The following is a 19,331-nucleotide window of genomic DNA, read 5'->3' on the forward strand; positions in this document are numbered from 1 at the left end:
TTTAAATCTCACAAATAAACAGAAAATATGCAATTATTAAACTTTTTGGTTTAACATTTTCATAGTAAATAAAATTTAGAAGTTACTTTTAAAAACTGAGGTACATAACAATAAAATACACAAATCTTAGTGTACAGCTAAAACTTTGAAATGTATATACTTTCAAATAACCATTGCTCAGACCAAGATATCAAACATTCTTGCTAATTTTTCCCCCTTACCCTACTTCACCCATATTCCCACCCTTTTCCCCTATAGCAATCACCAGTCTGTTCTCTGTGCTTATGAGTTTATTACAGTTTTGTTTGTTCATTTGTTTTGTCTTTCTCTATCTGACTTATTTCACTTAGCACAATACCCTCTAGGTCCACCCATGTTGTCACACATTGCAAGGTAACATTCATTTTTATGCCCAGGTAATATTCTATTATATATATGTATCACATCTTTTGTATCCATTCATCTATTGATGGACATTTAGATTGTTTCCATATTTCAGTTGTCATAAATAAAACATGTTTAAAAATATCCTTTAAAAACATAACTGTGGAAAGATGGCGGCGTGAGTAGAGCAGAGGAAATCTCCTCCAAAAAAACACATAGAGCTATGAAAATATAACAAAGAAAAATCTTCCTAAAATAGAGACCACAGGACACAGGACAACATCCAGACCACATCCACACCTGCAAGAACCCAGCGCCTTGCGAAGGGGGTAAGATACAAGCCCCCGCCTGGGGGGACCTGAGCGCCCCTCCCCCCAGCTCCCGGCAGGTGGAAAGAAACCGGAACGGTTTTTTTTTTTTTTTGGCAAGTGCTTTTTGGAAGCCTTAAAGGGACAGGGACCCCATTGCTAGGGAGGCAGGGTGGCGGGACCGGTGAGCGGGTGCCTGGGACCGGCACCTGAGGACAAAGAATATCCCACATTTTTCCCTGTGGGACCGGTGGGCGGGTGCATGAGACCGGCGCCTGAGGACGGAGGAAATCGTGCGTTTTCCCCCGTTTTTTTTTTTTTTCTCTTTTTGGGAAGGGATTTTTGGAAGCCTTAAAGGGACAGGGAACCCGGTGCTAGGGAGGCAGGGCGGCGGGACTGGTGAGCGGGTGCCTGGGATCGGCACCTGAGGACAAAGAATATCCCGCGTTTTTCCCTGCGGGACCGGTGGGCGGGTGCCTGAGACCGGCACTTGAGGAGGGAGGAAAGCGCGCATTTTTCCCCTTTTTTTTTCTCTTTTTGGCGAGTGCTTTTTGGAAGCTTTAAAGGGACAGGGACCCCGGTGATAGGGAGGCAGGGTGGCGGGACTGGTGAGCGGGTGCCTGGGACCGGCGCCTGAGGACAAAGAATATCGCGCATTTTTCCCTGCGGGACCAGTGGGCGGGTGCTTTTTGGAAGCCTTCAAGGGACAGGGACCCTGGTGCTAGGGAGGCAGGGCAGCAGGACCAGTGAGCGGGTGCCTCAGACCGGCGCCTGAGGACAAGAAAAAATCGCAAGTTTTTTCCATTTTTTTTTTTTTTTTGTGTGTGTGTTCCCTCTCTCATTGTTGCTGTTGTTGTTTTGCTATGGAGAGTGCTTTTTGGAAGTCTTAAAGGGGCAGGACAGGTCACTTAGACCAGAGGCAGGGAATCTGGGGATCTCTGGGCACTCTAACCCCCTGGGAAGCAGGGAGCACAGAGGCCCCTTACGGAGATAAATAGCCTCCCGGCCGCACCCCCTCCAACGGGGCTCCACCATTTTGGAGGAGCAGCCCCAGCCAGGCCAGGCTCACAGCAACAGCTGAGATAAACTCCATACCAAACGGGCAGGTAGCAGAAGACCTGTCTGCACACAGCTGACAAGCATAATCCACAAGAGGTCGCTATTCTCCCAGGAGAGGAAGGCTACAAAACAAGAAGGGAAGCTCTTCCAGCGGTCACTTGTACCAGTTCTGCAAACTATCTCTATCACCATGAAAAGACAAAACTACAGGCAGACAAAGATCACAGAGACAACACCTGAGAAGGAGACAGACCTAACCAGTCCTCCTGAAAAAGAATTCAAAATAAAAATCATCAACATGCTGACAGAGATGCTGAGTAAAATGCAAGAACAATGGGATGAGATGCAGAGAAAAATACAAGAGCAGTGGGATGAAGTCCGGAAGGAGATCACAGATGTCAGGAAGGAGATCACAGAAGTGAAACAATCCCTGGAAGGATTTATAAGCAGAATGGATAAGACGCAAGAGGCCATTGAAGGAATAAAAGCCAGAGAACAGGAACGTATAGAAGCTGACCTAGAGAGAGATAAAAGGATCTCCAGGAATGAAACAACACTAAGAGAACTATGTGACCAAGCAAAAAGGAATAATATTCACATTATAGGGATACCAGAAGAAGAAGAGAGAGGAAAAGGGATAGAAAGTCTCTTGAAGAAATAATTGCTGAAAACTTCCCCAAACTGGGGGAGGAAATAATCGAACAGACCATGGAATTACACAGAACCCCCAAAAGAAAGGATCCAAGGAAGACAACACCAAGACACATAGTAATTAAAATGGCAAGGATCAAGGACAAGGAAAGAGTTTTAAAGGCAGCTAGAGAGAAAAAGGTCACCTATAAAAGAAAACCCATCAGGCTAACATCAGACTTCTCAACAGAAACCCTACAGGCCATAAGAGAATGGCATGATATACTTAATGCAATGAAACAGAAGGGCATTGAACCAAGGATACTGTATCCAGCACGACTATCATTTAAATATGATGGCGGGATTAAACAATTCCCAGACAAGCAAAGGCTGAGGGAATTTGCTTCCCACAAACCACCTCTACAGGGCATCCTACAGGGACTGCTCTAGATGGGAGCACCCCTAAAAAGAGCACAGAACAAAACACACAACATATGAAGAATGGAGGAGGAGGAATAAGAAGGGAGAGAAGAAAAGAATCTCCAGACAGTGTATATAACAGCTCAATAAGTGAGCTAACTTAGGCAGTAAGATACTAAAGAAGCTAACCTTGAACCTTTGGTAACCACGAATCTAAAGCCTGCAATGGCAATAAGTACATATCTCTCAATAGTCACCCTAAATGTAAATGGACTTAATGCACCAATCAAAAGACACAGAGTAATAGAATGGATAAAAAAGCAAGACCCATCTATATGCTGCTTACAAGAAACTCAACTTAAACCCAAAGATAAGCATAGACTAAAAGTCAAGGGATGGAAAAACATATTTCAGGCAAACAACAGTGAGAAGAAAGCAAGGGTTGCAGTACTAATATCAGACAAAATAGACTTCAAAACAAAGAAAGTAAAAAAGAGATAAAGAAGGATACTACATAATGATAAAGGGCTCAGTCCAACAAGAGGATATAACCATTATAAATATATATGCACCCAATACAGGAGCACCAGCATATGTGAAGCAAATACTAACAGAACTAAAGAGGGAAATAGACTGCAATGCATTCATTGTAGGAGACTTCAACACACCACTCACCGCGAAGGATAGATCCAGCGGGCAGAAAATAAGTAAGGACACACAGGCACTGAACAACACACTAGAACAGATGGACCTAATAGACATCTATAGAACTCTACATCCAAAAGCAACAGGATATACATTCTTCTCAAGTGCACATGGAACATTCTCCAGAATAGACCACATACTAGCTCACAAAAAGAGCCTCAGTAAACTCCAAAATAATGAAATTCTACCAACCAATTTTTCAGACCACAAAGGTATAAAAGTAGAAACAAATTCTACAAAGAAAACAAAAAGGCTCACAAACACATGGAGGCTTAACAACATGCTACTAAATAATCAATGGATCAATGAACCAATCAAAATAGAGATGAAGGAATATATAGAAACAAATGACAACAACAACACTAAGCCCAAACTTCTGTGGGACACAGCGAAAGCAGTCTTAAGAGGAAAGTATATAGCAATCCAGGCACACTTGAAGAAGGAAGAACAATCCCAAATGAATAGTCTAACATCACAATTATCAAAACTGGAAAAAGAAGAACAAATGAGGCCTAAAGTCAGCAGAAGGAGGGACACAATAAAGATCAGAGAAGAAATAAACAAAATTGAGAAGAATAAAACAATAGCAAAAATCAACGAAACCAAGAGCTGGTTCTTTGAGAAAATAAACAAAATAGATAAGCCTCTAGCCAAACTTATTAATAGAAAAAGAGAAACAACCCAAATCAACATAATCAGAAATGAGAATGGAAAAATCACGACAGACTCCAACAGAAATACAAAGAATTATTAAAGACTACTATGAAAACCTATATGCCAACAAGCTGGAAAACCGAGAGAAATGGACAACTTCCTAGAAAAATACAACCTCCCAAGACTGATCAAGGAAGAAACACAAAAGTTAAACAAACCAATTACGAGCAAAGAAATTGAAACGGTAATCAAAAAACTACCCAAGATCAAAACCCCGGGGCAGGACGAATTTACCTCGGAATTTTATCAGACACACAGAGAAGATATAATACCCATTCTCCTTAAAGTGTTCCAAAAAATAGAAGAAGAGGGAATACTCCCAAACTCATTCTATGAAGCCAACATCACCCTAATACCAAAACCAGGCAAAGACTCCACCAAAAAAGAAAATTACAGACCAATATCCCTGATGAATGTAGATGCAAAAATACTCAATAAAATATTAGCAAACAGAATTCAACAGTATATCAAAAGGATCATACACCATGACCAAGTGGGGTTCATCCCAGGGATGCAAGGATGGTACAACATTCGAAAATCCATCAACATCATCCACCACATCAACAAAAAGAAAGACAAAAACCACATGATCATCTCCATAGATGCTGAAAAAGCATTTGACAAAATTCAACATCCATTCATGATAAAAACTCTCAGCAAAATGGGAATAGAGGGCAAGTACCTAAACATAATAAAAGCCATATATGATAAACCCACAGCCAGCATTATACTGAACAGCGAGAAGCTGAAAGCATTTTCTCTGAGATCGGGAACCAAACAGGGATGCCCACTCTCCCCACTATTATTTAACATAGTACTGGAGGTCCTAGCCACGGCAATCAGACAAAACAAAGAAATACAAGGAATCCAGATTGATAAAGAAGAAGTTAAACTGTCACTATTTGCAGATGATATGATACTGTACATAAAAAACCCTAAAGACTCCACTCCAAAACTACTCGAACTGATATCAGAATACAGCAAAGTTGCAGGATACAAAATTAACACACAGAAATCTGTAGCTTTCCTATACAATAACAATGAATCAATAGAAAGAGAAATCAGGAAAACAATTCCATTCACCATTGCATCAAAAAGAATAAAATACCTAGCAATAAACCTAACCAAAGAAGTGAAAGACTTATACTCTGAAAACTACAAGTCACTCTTAAGAGAAATTAAAGGGGACACAAATAAATGGAAACTCATCCATGCTCATGGCTAGGAAGAATTAATATTGTCAAAATGGCCATCCTGCCCAAAGCAATATACAGATTTGATGCAATCCCTCTCAAATTACCAGCAACATTCTTTAATGAATTGGAACAAATAATTCAAAAATTTATATGGAACCACCAAAGACCCCGAATAGCCAAAGCAATCCTGAGAAAGAAGAATAAAGTAGGGGGGATCTCACTCCCCAACTTCAACCTCTACTACAAAGCCATAGTAATCAAGACAATTTGGTACTGGCACAAGAACAGAGCCACAGACCAGTGGAACAGATTAGAGACTCCAGAAATTAACCCAAACATATATGGTCAATTAATATTTGATAAAGGAGCCATGGACATACAATGGCAAAATGACAGCCTCTTCAACAGATGGTGCTGGCAAAACTGGACAGCTACATGTAGGAGAATGAAACTGGACCATTGTCTAACCCCATATACAAAGGTAAAGTCAAATGGATCAAACACCTGAATGTAAGTCATGAAACCATTAAACTCTTGGAAAAAAACATAGGCGAAAATCTCTTAGACATAAACATGAGTGACCTCTTCTTGAACATATCTCCCCGTGCAAGGAAAACAACAGCAAAAATGAGCAAGTGGGCGTACATTAAGCTGAAAAGCTTCTGTACAGCGAAAGACACCATCAATAGAACAAAAAGGAACCCTACAGTATGGGAGAATATATTTGAAAATGACAGATCCGATAAAGGCTTGACGTCCAGAATATATAAAGAGCTCACACGCCTCAACAAACAAAAAACAAATAACCCAATTAAAAAATGGGCAGAGGAACTGAACAGACAGTTCTCTAAAAAAGAAATACAGATGGCCAACAGACACATGAAAAGATGCTCCACATCGCTAATTATCAGAGAAATGCAAATTAAAACTACAATGAGGTAGCACCTCACACCAGTAAGGATAGCTGCCATCCAAAAGACAAACAACAACAAATGTTGGCGAGGCTGTGGAGAAAGGGGAACCCTCCTACACTGCTGGTGGGAATGTAAATTAGTTCAACCATTGTGGAAAGCAGTATGGAGGTTCATCAGAATGCTCAAAACAGACCTACCATTTGACCCAGGAATTCCACTCCTAGGAATTTACCCTAAGAATGCAGCAATCAAGTTTGAGAAAGACAGATGCACCCCTATGTTTATCGCAGCACTATTTACAATAGCCAAGAATTGGAAGCAACCTAAATGTCCATCGGTAGATGAATGGATAAAGAAGATGTGGTATATATACACAATGGAATACTACTCAGCCATAAGAAGTGGAAAAATCCCACCATTTGCAGCAACATGGATGGAGCTGGAGAGTATTATGCTCAGTGAAATAAGCCAAGCGGAGAAAGAGAAATACCAAATGATTTCACTCATCTGAGGAGTATAGGAACAAAGGAAAAACTGAAGGAACAAAACAGCAGCGGAATTACAGAACCCAAAAATGGACTAACAGGTACCAAAGGAAAAGGAACTGGGGAGGATGGGTGGGCAGGGTGGGATAAGGGGGGGGGAAGAAGAAGGGGGGGATTAAGATTAGTATGCATGGTGGGGAGGGAGAAAGGGGAGGGTGGGCTGCACAACACAGAGAGGACAAGTAGTGACTCTACAACATTTTCCTAAGCTGATGGACAGTAACCGTAATGTGGTTGTTAGGGGGGACCTGATATAGGGGAGAGCATAGTAAACATAGTATTCTTCATGTAAATGTAGATTAAAAAGTAATAAAAAAAAAAAAGAAAGAAAGAAAGAAAGAAAAGGGGGATTATTCCTTGATAGGATAAAACTATTGGTAAATCAAAGATCAACGCATGCTTTAAATATCCTTAATGTTGATCACTTAAAGGGTGTCAGATGATCAGCTATGGAGGTACTCTTTTCTGATAATATTCCTTTCTGCTAATTAAAAAAAAAAAAAGCAGTTACTGTGTGCTGACCTCCAATGAGTTCTGCACAGTGGTATAGAGGGCATGTCAAAGTGTGGGCAAAGGGTCTGTTTGTTCCTATGCAGAAGATCAAGGCCTAGCTTGGATACCCAGAAAATGAACTAAGATACGTTATGAGGAGGAGCTTCCGGCATCAGCACTCTCTGGAGGACTTGTGCCGGGGGATGATCATCAAAAAGCCTCCACAGGGATCCGGACGATGCTGCGGTTGTGGCTGCATCTGCCCCACCGTCTCCTGGACTTGCCTTAGGAATGAGGAGGGAGATGTCTAGGCTGGCATGTGCATACAGTGAGACAACGAATTTGACTGGATCTGTACTGTTGGAACTCAACCAGGAGTTGGGAGGGGTGCAAGTTGTAGCACACCAAAATCTTATGACTACAGACTATCTAAGGTTAAAAGAACATATGGGATGTGAACAGATCCCAGAAATGGGCTGCTTTAATTTGCCTGATTTCTCTCAGACTGTTCAAGTACAGTTGGACAATGTCCATCATATCATAGACAAATTTTCACAAATGCCTAGGGTGCCTAAATGGTTTTCTTGGCTTCACTGGAGATGGATGGTAATTATAGATTTGCTTTGTTTATGTCACCGTATTCCTATTATGTTAATATGTGTGTGCAAATTAGTTAGTAGTTTAAAACCTATACATACTTAAGGTACTATACAAGAAGATATGTCAAAGAAATAATCAATCCTCCCATGTTTCCTTCCATATGCTACATCTATAGCTTTTCTTCTTTCCTTCCTAATTACAACCCTTAAATAGAATTCGTGCCTCATATCGAATTTACCGAGTATCATAATTCCTCCAGGTGGTAAAGATACCTCGAGACAGGTGCTGGGCATAGAAGCCACAGGGCATAAATCTGCAAAGAAGTAAAAACTAACCTTTGCAAACAATATGGCTTCTCTCTCACTTACCAACTTTACATTTCCCTGTATGGCCCCGGAAGATGACTGGTTAGCCAGAGACGGGTAAGATTCCTCAAGGGAGGAACAACCTAAGACAGGCACAGTCGCAGAGGGGCCATCAGGCGAGAATTTGGGGATCAACAGAGGTGAGGCTCAGAACCTTACCCCCCTGCTTTGAGAGAAATCTTCTGCATCCGTGGATGTTTTGCTGCCCTTGTCTAGCCTGGATTAATACTTAGTCCGTAGGCACACACCTGATCATCTGATCATCTACATTTGCCCTCTTACAGCACTAAACTATGTTTTCTACCTTTATCTTGCATCTATCTACCACTTCAGCATTTTATTAAAAATAAAAATAATAATAATAATAAACGGAGAAATGTGGGATCAACATATAAATCAAGTACAAAAATCAAAAGAATATTCATATTTGACCTGATTGTTTATAGGTCATAATGCGTGATCAAAACCGAAAGTTTCTGTGATGAATGCCCTTGTACTGTTCACCATGTAAGAATTTATTCACTATTTAAGAATTCGTTCACCTTGTAAGAAGTTGTTCGTTATGCTTCAGAAGATTGGAGCCTGACGAGAATTAGACTTGAGATGGATTAATGATTGTATATTGAGCATTGACCCCCTTATACTGAATTTTATTGTTGTTAACAACCATTTGATCAATAAATATGAGAGATGCCCTCTCAAAAAAAAAAAAAAAAAAACAAAACATAACTGTGAAGACTATATCACAATGACACAAGTTCTCTAAAACGTAACATTATAGGTATATCATTAAAAGGCGTATAAAAGTAGGAGTGAATCTTTTTTCCTTTGCTAACAATTTATACAATGTGGCCTTCTCAGTTAAATAGCCTCAAATTTAAAACATGGAACTGACATTTTAAGCCCCATTACAATGTTTTAGTATAAGGAATAAAAGGTTTTGAAAGATGTCAACTATATATTGGAATTAGCTAGCCATAATAAAGGAAAGCAATTAGATGCAGAGGGAAAACACTAGTATAATAAAAGAAGAAATTCAACTTGGCTCATTAGGATCTTTAAATGGTATCAAAATTGTATTTTTTTTCCTAGAAATGAGTTTGGAAAAAAACATTTGGAAACATCAGAGAGCTGTCAAAGAAGAGATGAAAGTAACTGAACACAAGGTGGACTAAAAGAAAAAAAGCAGGTGCTCAAGAAAGAAACTTGACTGATGCCAGATACAATGTTCAATAAATATTCAATTAATGCAATAATTTTTCTGTTCTTTAAGCACATGAAGACAAATTCTTACTAATATCCAATAGGTACACCTAATATTTGATTTATTAAGTGATCACAACTTTTGACAGATTTTAAAATATCTACTTATTTGGTATTAATATATAGCTTCATAAGCCATATGAGGCTGGGTTGATAGAAGAAATAATGAAAGGAATATATACTTATACACAGGGGGCTAAAACAGCACACCCAGAACACAATGCTCCAAAAACAAATACATAAATAAAACTGAAAGCAACTGATGTAACAGGGCTTAACAGGAAAGCCACAAATTGTACTGCTTATATGCTCAGTTCAATAGCATGACCTGAGAGAGATGCAGGTGTTCACAGCATAAGCACTACATAAGTGAGTACTGATAGGTAGTAACCATGTGGACAGGGCACAAAAAGGATAATAAAAAATACCCTGAAGACATCTGGAGCAGTACACTTGGTAGAATTTTCAGATATTAAACTTAACTACATATTAATGACCTGAATATACATGTTTTGCTTCTCAGGTCAGTAACTTCATCTCTTTCACTAGAAAAGGATGTGAAGCACAGAAGCAAGAACAATTTTTTCTACCAAGACCCCATTCCTTCTAAGGGAGTGGAGTCCACTGGGCTTTGCTAGGAAAATGAAAAACTAAGAATAAAAATGATCTTTTGATAAAAATAGCAGAATCACCTTTTCTTTAACTGGTGGACTTAATCTAAGAATTCTGGTTTTAGAGACATTCCTAAATTCTAATAGCAAGAAATGTTTTAACCACAGAATCAAGGGGTTGCTTTAGAAAGAAACTAGTTGGGGGTAAAATCTGTGGTGAGGAAGAAAAATATATCAAACAATTTTGGATGCTATCTGTTTTGAATAAACATGAGCTACACGCTGAATATTTTCTCCTGAAAGAAGTAATTTTGCAGAGAATTTTGAAGTGCCCACAATTTCAGGGATAAGCAAACTGTCCAGAGGAGTATCTCTTCAATCAAAGCTAAAAATAAGTAACTGCAATTAAAGGAATGATTTTAACCACTACTTCAATACTGACAGGGATAACAGTGGTTTGATAAAAGCGAGGTCAAAAGATAAGCAAGTTGAATAGATGTCTATGGGAAAAACCCAGGGTAACAGGAAATCTTTTCTGACATTACTGGGGATATAAATATAGTGACTTTATGGATGGGAGAGGAAAGATATATTAATTGTCAGGGAAAACTCTGTAATTATTATTTTCTCTACACCTCAAGGTTTGCTTCCCAAGCTCTGTTGGTCTGAAACCACAAAAAAGAGCTTATCCAGCAGTGAAAAGGCCCTAACACAAATGGCTTATGATATACAGAAGATGGACTTATACCCAACAGTCAATTTAAGAGTTTTTAATAAAATAACTACCAAGAGGACTGATATTTTCATTGGCTAGTCAGTGAATTTTCTCTTCCAAAGAGAAGTCAATTTGGAAATCAAATAAAGATCATTAAGGCTGTTCGATAATGGCTGAAATCAGTTTCTAACATAAAAAGAGAGTATGTCAAAAAAGTCTGGGATGGGATTAAAGCTGGCAGTGTGAGAGGTGAGATAGAGACCTCCTCCTAAAACCACATATAATACAAAAATATAATTTAATACAACTAATCCTGAAAGAGCAACAGGAAAGAAGGCTGCACCAGACTGCATACACCTGCAGAAAAGAGCAGACCTCACAGAACAGGGTAACACACCAAAGCTGTGACACAGCAGGGCCCAAGCCCTTCCCCCACCCCAGCTCACTGGAGGGAGGAAGAGAAACAGAGTGGCGAGGGAGTGGAGGCCTGGGACTGCTGAACTCCAAGCCCTGGAGATCTTCTCTGGAAGCATGAAACCACATTGCATGGTACTCTATTGATTTAGTGTGGTTGGAAAGCTAAGACAGGCAGAATACTTGGAGAGATGGAGATTCCAGCTGCTTGTGGGAAACAGGGATTCGTATCTGGCTGATATGGGTGGACAGTCTGAGAGACTTCCTAAAAGCGAGAGGGCTACTAAAGGGGCAAGGATTACATACAGCTTACTGCTCAGGAGAGAGGACAGGTAGACAAAATTGTCCAGGTGCACTCTGCCCAGCAGGTTGCAAGCTTAAAGGATCTTCAGGTGTTCCATCCTCCAGGCTGGCTATGCACCTCCAAGGCCCCCAACTGTGATACACAGCCTGCTGTGTCTTCCTCCTCACTTGCCTGCACCTGTCTCAGGCTCACAAACCGGCAAACCCATGCCCTGGCATTAGGCCAGCCAGAGGAAATCCCCACTTAGGGCAGCTACAAACACAAAGCACAGAGGCTTACACCTGTGTGTTTGGCCCACTGGTTCTGGCAGTGGAGATAGGCATAGCAGCCGGGAAGCAGGAAACAGCTCTTTTCTCTCCCCAGGCACTAACACTGCTCCCCTGTGACCCCTCACATTGCTCCAGGGACTGAGCAGCTCCAGAGATTAGAGCTTATGGGCACTAGAGGACACAACAGACAAATTATGAAATGTCAAAGGAACCTGCTTCAAAGCAAAATTATGAATACACCTAAGAAAGATTCAAATGAAATCAACCTCATGAATCTTCCTGAAAGAGATTTCAAAATAAAAATCATTGACATGCTCATGGAGGCACAGAAAAATATTCAAGAACTCAAGAACTAATTTAGGACGGAGATCCAATCATGGAAGAACACAATGGAGGGTATTAAAAGCAGACTACATACAGTGGAGGAGGCAATAAATGAAATAGAAATTAGGGAAGAGGAATACAAAGAAGCTCAGGAACTGAGAGGAAAAGGATCTCTAAGAATGAAAGAATACTGAGAGAACTGTGTGACCAATCAAATGGAACAATATTCTTATTATAGAAGAATAGAGAAGAAAGAAGAAGAGAGAGAAAAAAAGATAGAAAGTGTCTTTGAGGAAGTAATTGCTGAAAACTTCCCCAATTGGGAAAGGACACAGTCTCTCAGGCCATGGAGGTGCACAGATCTCCCAACACAAGGGACCCAAGGAGGACAACACCAAGACATAAAATAATTAAAACGGCAAAGAAAAGGATAAGGACAGACTATTAAAAGCAGCCAGAGAGAGAAAAAAGATCACATACAAAGGAAAACCCATCAGGCTATCATCAGACTTCTCAGCAGAAACCTTACAGGCCAGAAGGGAGTGGCATGATATATTTAATGCAATGAAGCAGAAGGGCCTTGAACCAAGAATACTTAATCTGGAAAGATTATCATTTAAATTGGAAGGAGGGATTAAACAATTTCCAGATGAGCAAAAGTTGAGAGAATTTACATCCCACAAACCATCTATACAGTGTATTTTAGAGGGACTGCTATAGATAGAAGTGTTCCTAAGGGTAAATAGCTGTCACCAAAGGTAAAAAAAAAAGGGATAGACAAAGAGGACAGACTATGATACCTAATATATAAAGAATGGAGGACGAAGAAAAGGAAGGAATAAAATAGAACCTTTAGATTGTGTTTGTAATAGCATACTAAGTGAGTTAAGTTAGAATCTTAGATAGTGAAGAAGTTACCCTTGAACCTTTGGTAACCACAAAACTAAAGCCTGCAATGGCAATAAGTACATAGCCAATTGATAATCACCCTAAATGTAAATCACCCTAAATGAAGGCAACAATTAAAAGACATAAAGTCACTGAATGGATAAAAAAAACAATACCCAACTAAATGCTGCCTACAAGAGACTCACTTCAAATCCAAAGACATACACAGTCTAAAAGTGAGGGATGGAACAAGATATTTCATGCAAATAATAGGGAGAAAAAAGCAGCTGTTGCAGTACTTGTATAAGACAAAATAGACATCAAAACAAAGAAAGTCATAAGAGACAAAGAAGGATATTACATAATGATAAAGGGGTCAGTCCAACAAGAGGATATAACCATTATAAATATCTATACACCCAACACAAGAACACCTACATATGTGAAACAAATACTAACAGAACTAAAAGGGAAATAGAATGCAATACATTCATTCTAGGAGACTTCAACACTCCACACACTCCCAAGGACAGATCAGCCAGACAGAAAATAAGTTAAGGAGACAGAGGAATTGAACAACACATTAAAACAGATGGATTTAATAGACATCTACAGAACTCTTCACCCAAAAGCAGCAGGATACACATTCTTTCCAGGTGCACTGGAACATTTTCCAGAATAGACCACATACTAGACCTCAAAAAGAGCCACAGTAAATTAAAAAACATTGAAATTGTACCAACCAACTTCTCAGATCACAAGGGTATAAAACTAGAAATAAATTGTACAAAGAAAAAAAAAGGTCACAAACACATGGAAGCTTAACAACACACTCCTAAATAATCAGTGCGTCAAGGAATAAATTAAAACAGTGATCAAGCAATACATGGAGATAAATGTAAACAGCAGCACACTGCCCCAAAGTCTCTGGGAAACAGCAAAGGCAGTTCTAAGAGGAAACTATATAGCAATCTAGGCCTATTTAAGGAAGGAAGAACAATCCCAAATGAATAGTCTAAAGTCACAATTATTGAAACTGGAAAAAGAAGAACAAATAAAGGCCAAAGTCAACAGAAGGAGGGATATAATAAAAATCAAAGAAGAAATAAATAAAATTGAGAAGAATAAAACAATGGAAAAAATTAATGAAACAAAGAGCTGGTTCTTTGAGAAAATAAACAAAATAGATAAACCCCTAGCCAGACTTATTAAAAGAGAATCTACAAACATAAACAAAATCAGAAATGAGAAAGGAAAAATCATGATGGACACCACAGAAATACAAAGGATTATTAGAGAATACTATGAAAATCTATATGCTAACAAGCTGGATAACCTAGAAGTAATGGAAACTTTCTAGAAAAATACAACCTCCAAGACTGACCGAGAAAGTATCAGAAAATCTAAACAGACCAATTACCAGCAATGAAATTGAATCAGTAATCAAAAAACTACCCAAGAACAAAACCCCATACCAGATGGATTCACCACTGAATTTTATCAGACATTTAGAGAAGACATAATACCCATTCTCCTAAAAGTTTTCCAAAAAACAGAAGAGGAGGGAATACTTCCAAACTCATTCTATGAATCACTATAATACCAAAACCAGGCAAAGACACCACAAAAAAGGAAAACTACAGACCAATATCCCTGATGAACATAGATGTAAAAGTAATCAACAAAACTGTAGCAAACCTAATTCAAAAATACATCAAGAGGATTATACACCATGACCAAGTGCAATTCATCCCAGGGAAGCAAGGATGGTACAACATACAAAAATCCATCAACATCATCTACCACATCAACAAAAAGGACAAAACCCACAGGATCATTTCCATAGATGCTGAAAAAGCATTCGACAAAATTCAACATCCATTCATAATAAAAATTCTCAAGATAGGTATAGAGGGCAAGTACCTCAATATAATAAAGGCTGTATATGACAAAACCACAGTCAACATCATACTTAACAGTGTGAAGCTGAAAGCTTTTCCTCTAAGATCTAGACGAAGACAAGGATGCCAACTCTCCTTGCTTTCATTCAATATAGTACTGGAGGTCATAGCTACGGCAATCACACAACACAAAGAAATAAAAGACATCCAGATTGGTAAGGAAGAAGTCAAACTGTCACTATTTGCAGATGACATGATATTGTACATAAAAAACCCTAAAGAATCCACTCCAAAATTACTAGAACTAATATCTGAATTCAGCAATATTGTGGTATACAAAATTAATACTCATAAATCTGTTGCATTCCTGTACACTAACGATGAACTAGCAGAAAGAGAAATCAAGAAAACAATTCCATTCACAATTGCATCAAAAAGAATAAAATACCAGGAATGAACCTAACCATGGAAGTGAAACACCTATACCCTGAAAACTATAAGACACTCCTAAGAGAAATTAAAGAGGACACTAATAAATGGAAATTCATCCTTGCTCTTGGGTAGGAAGAATTAATATTGTTAAAATGGCCATCCTGCTTAAAGCAATCTACAGATTCAATGCAATCCCTATCAAAATACCAACAGGATTCTTCACCGAACTAGACAAACAGTTCTAAAATTCCTATGGAACCACAAAAGACCCCGAATAGCCAAAGCAATCCTGAGAAAGAGGAATAAAGCAGGGGGGGATCTCGCTTCCCAGCTTCAAGCTCTACTACAATGCCACAGTAATCAAGACAATTTGGTACTGGCACAAGAACAGACCCACAGACCAGTGGAACAGAATAGAGAGTCCACATATTAACCCAAGAATATATGATCAATTAATATACGATAAGGGAGCCATGGATATACAATGGGGAAATGACAGTCTCTTCAACAGATGGTGTTGGCAAAACTGAAAAGCTTCAATGTAAGAGAATGAAACTGGATTACTGTCTAACCCTGTACACAAAAGTAAACTCAAAATGGATCAAAGACCTGAATGTAAGTCATGAAACCATAAAACTCTTAGAAGAAAATATAGGCAAAACTCTCTTAAATATGAAAATGAGCAACTTCTTTATGAACATATCTCCCCGGGCAAGGGAAACAAAATTAAAAATGAACAAGTCAGCCTATATCAAACTAAAAAGCTTCTGTACAGCAAAGTAGAACAAAAAGTCATCCTACAGTAAGGGAGAATATATTCATAAGTGACATATCCAATAAGGAGTTGACATCCAAAATATACAAAGAGCTCATGCACCTTAACAAACAAAAAGCCAATAACCCAGTTAAAAAATGGGCAGAGGAGCTTAACAGACACTTCTCCAAAGAAGAACTTCAGATGGCCAGCAGGCACATGAGAAGATGCTCCTCATCGCTAATCATCAGAGAAATGCAAATTAAAACCACAATGAGGTATCACCTCACACCAGTTAGGATGGCCAACATCTAAAAGACAAACAATAAATGTTGGCGAGGATGTGGAGAAAGGGGAACCCTACTACACTGCTAGTGGGAATGTAAACTAGTTCAACCACTGTGGAAAGCAGTATGGAGGTTCCTCAAAAAACTAAAAATAGAAATACCATTTGACCCAGGAATTCCACTCCTAGGAATTTACCCTAAGAATGCAGGATCCCATTTTGAAAAAGACATATGCACCCCTATGTTTATTGCAGCACTATTTACAATAGCCAAGAAATGGAAGCAACCTAAGTGTCCATCAGTAGATGAATGCATAAAGAAGATGTGGGACATATAAACAATGGAATATTATTCAGCCATAAGAAAACAAATCCTACCATTTATAACAACATGGGTGGAGCTAGAGGGTATTATGCTCAGTGAAATAAGCCAGGCAGAGAAAGACAAGTACCAAATGATTTCATTCATCTGTGGAGTATAAGAACAAAGAAAATACTGAAGGAATAAAACAGCAACAGACTCACAGAACCCAAAAATGGACTAACAGTTACAAAAGGGAAAGGGACTGGGTAGGATGGGTGGGAAGGGAGAGATAAGGGGAATAAGGGGCATTATGATTAGCACACATAATGTAGAGGGAAGGGCATGAGGAAGGCAATATAGCACAGAGAAGACAAGTAGTGATTCTATAGCATCTTATTATGCTGATGGACAGTGACTGTAATGGGGTATGTGGTGAGGACTTGATAATGGGGGTAGGCTAATAACCACAGTGTTGTTCATGTAAGTGTATATTAATGATACCAAAAAAAAATTCTGGAAAGTAGTTCTTATATTAAGTTCTGCATTATTTGTGTTTTTATTATGAGCACAAGATTAAGTAAATTCATTAATAGATACTTCCTCAAAAGAAGCAGATTGAATAAAAAAGCTTAAAGGCAGGAATAAAGCTCCAAAATTCTTTAAAATCTGAAGATTCTATTACAAAACAAAATAATTACTTAAACAGGAGTTTCCAAAAATGGAAACTGCCACTCTTTTTTCACAATCCCTTTTGTGTAGCCACATTGGATAAATAGACAATTTAGATACCCTCTGAGCAGCATTATTAATGCTTATCAATAGTTGTTAAGAGCACACAAGTGAAAATGAATAAAAGTAAAGCAGTAGAGATTTCAGTTGGCTATAAGTGAAGTCTATAATTTGTCAGTGATAAAATTTCTACATGGTAGTTTAGACATTTTGCATCTAAACTGTTAAGTTTCTGGATGCAGGGTCTTTTGTTCATTATTGTATCTCTAGTACTTAACATAGAGTTATGCACAAAGCTGGTATTCAATACATCCTTTTTAAATGAATGGATAATGGTAAAGGATAGGACTTACAACTTCACATTATAGTAACAGCAGCTAGTATTTACTCAACACTATGTGTCAGGCACTTTTTAAGAGCTTTACACAGAGGAGTTTACTCATTTAAATCCCTTTTGGTATGATTAGCATCCCCATTTTACATATGAAGAAACTGATGCACACACAAATGAAGTAATAACTTGTTCAAAGTTATTCCTCCGGGATGTGATGGAGCCAAGATTAAAATCTAGGCAGTCTGGCTCCAGAGCTCAGGCTCTTAGCAATCAATGTCATACTGCCTCTTCTCAGGCGTGGCTTCCAGGCTCCGTTTCTCTAGGATTTGATTTACCTAATGAAGTTAACATAATACTAAAATGACAGGGAATGAAGGATAAGGAAGAGACCAAATTTAAAGTGTTACAATGACTTTTGCTTTGTTTTATTTTATTTTAGAATAAAGAAACTAACTTGAAGTTTATATTGCTTGATTCTAAGAGAAGTGACTGCTTTTCCTTTATTAGTCAACATATTCTTTTTGTGTTTAGAGCATTATTTGCCACTACCCATAAGATGACAATCCTGAAAGCTGGCACATACCATGCCAAAGATTAATACAAGGATAAACAAATCTCAGTATTTGTATTCATGTTTTAAAAATTCTATTTTATAATGCTTTGCTGTCTTTAAAAACCATACAAAATAGTAATATACAAAAATGGGATAGAAATATGAATGTGATGTGTTTTGAGTTTCATGAAAGAAAGGAGCTATACTAAGGATCAAAAAAACAGGGAGAAAAGCACTGGAAACGTTTCCTTAACAATCACCTGCCACCAATAAAATAACAAAATAACTAATTTCTATTTATCTCTCTATAATTAGAGAGTACTTTTACACAGAATTTGTTCACTTGCCAATAATCCTGAAATTATCATTTCTATTTAGAGATACTGTATGTATCTATATATATACACACACACACACACACTAGCTGGGTCAAGTTGAAGGAAGAAAATGAAGGAAAGCTCAGAGAAAGAGGGCCAGATGGAGAATTGTGTAACAGTATTCCAATGACATTTTCACTCATTTAGAAAAGTATAGTGCAATTACATCTTTTGATTTCAGTGGCTCTACTGTTTAGCTTGTCTGTATAATGATAATAATAATGATTAATAATGATAAGGATAAAGAATATGGATAATTAAATAAATGGAAAGTATTATATAGGCAGGATGTTTAAAATCTAAGTCACTAGGTAGATGGAGGATTTACCATGGAGCTAGGGGACATTCTTGGGTCTTTCTAAGATAAGTGCATAGAAGGGAAAACATTAACCTTAAAACACACACACACACACACACACACACACACGTTACTTGCAAGTGCTAAATCTAATTTACCTAATAAGGCTAGATTATATAACAAATAACTTCAACCAATACTATTTTAAATAAGGATCTAAAATATTTAGGTTGATAACTTCTT

At 38.3% G+C, this 19,331-nt stretch overlaps 1 protein-coding gene across 7 annotated transcripts in view; it reads right to left on the minus strand.

Annotated features, from left to right (window-relative positions):
* Positions 1–19,331, minus strand: part of ABCB7 (ATP binding cassette subfamily B member 7) — a 215,017-nt gene that overhangs the window by 57,921 nt on the left and 137,765 nt on the right. The window lies entirely within an intron of this gene.

Source organism: Manis javanica, chromosome X, assembly GCF_040802235.1.
Source record: "Manis javanica isolate MJ-LG chromosome X, MJ_LKY, whole genome shotgun sequence".
Lineage (NCBI taxonomy): Eukaryota > Metazoa > Chordata > Mammalia > Pholidota > Manidae > Manis > Manis javanica.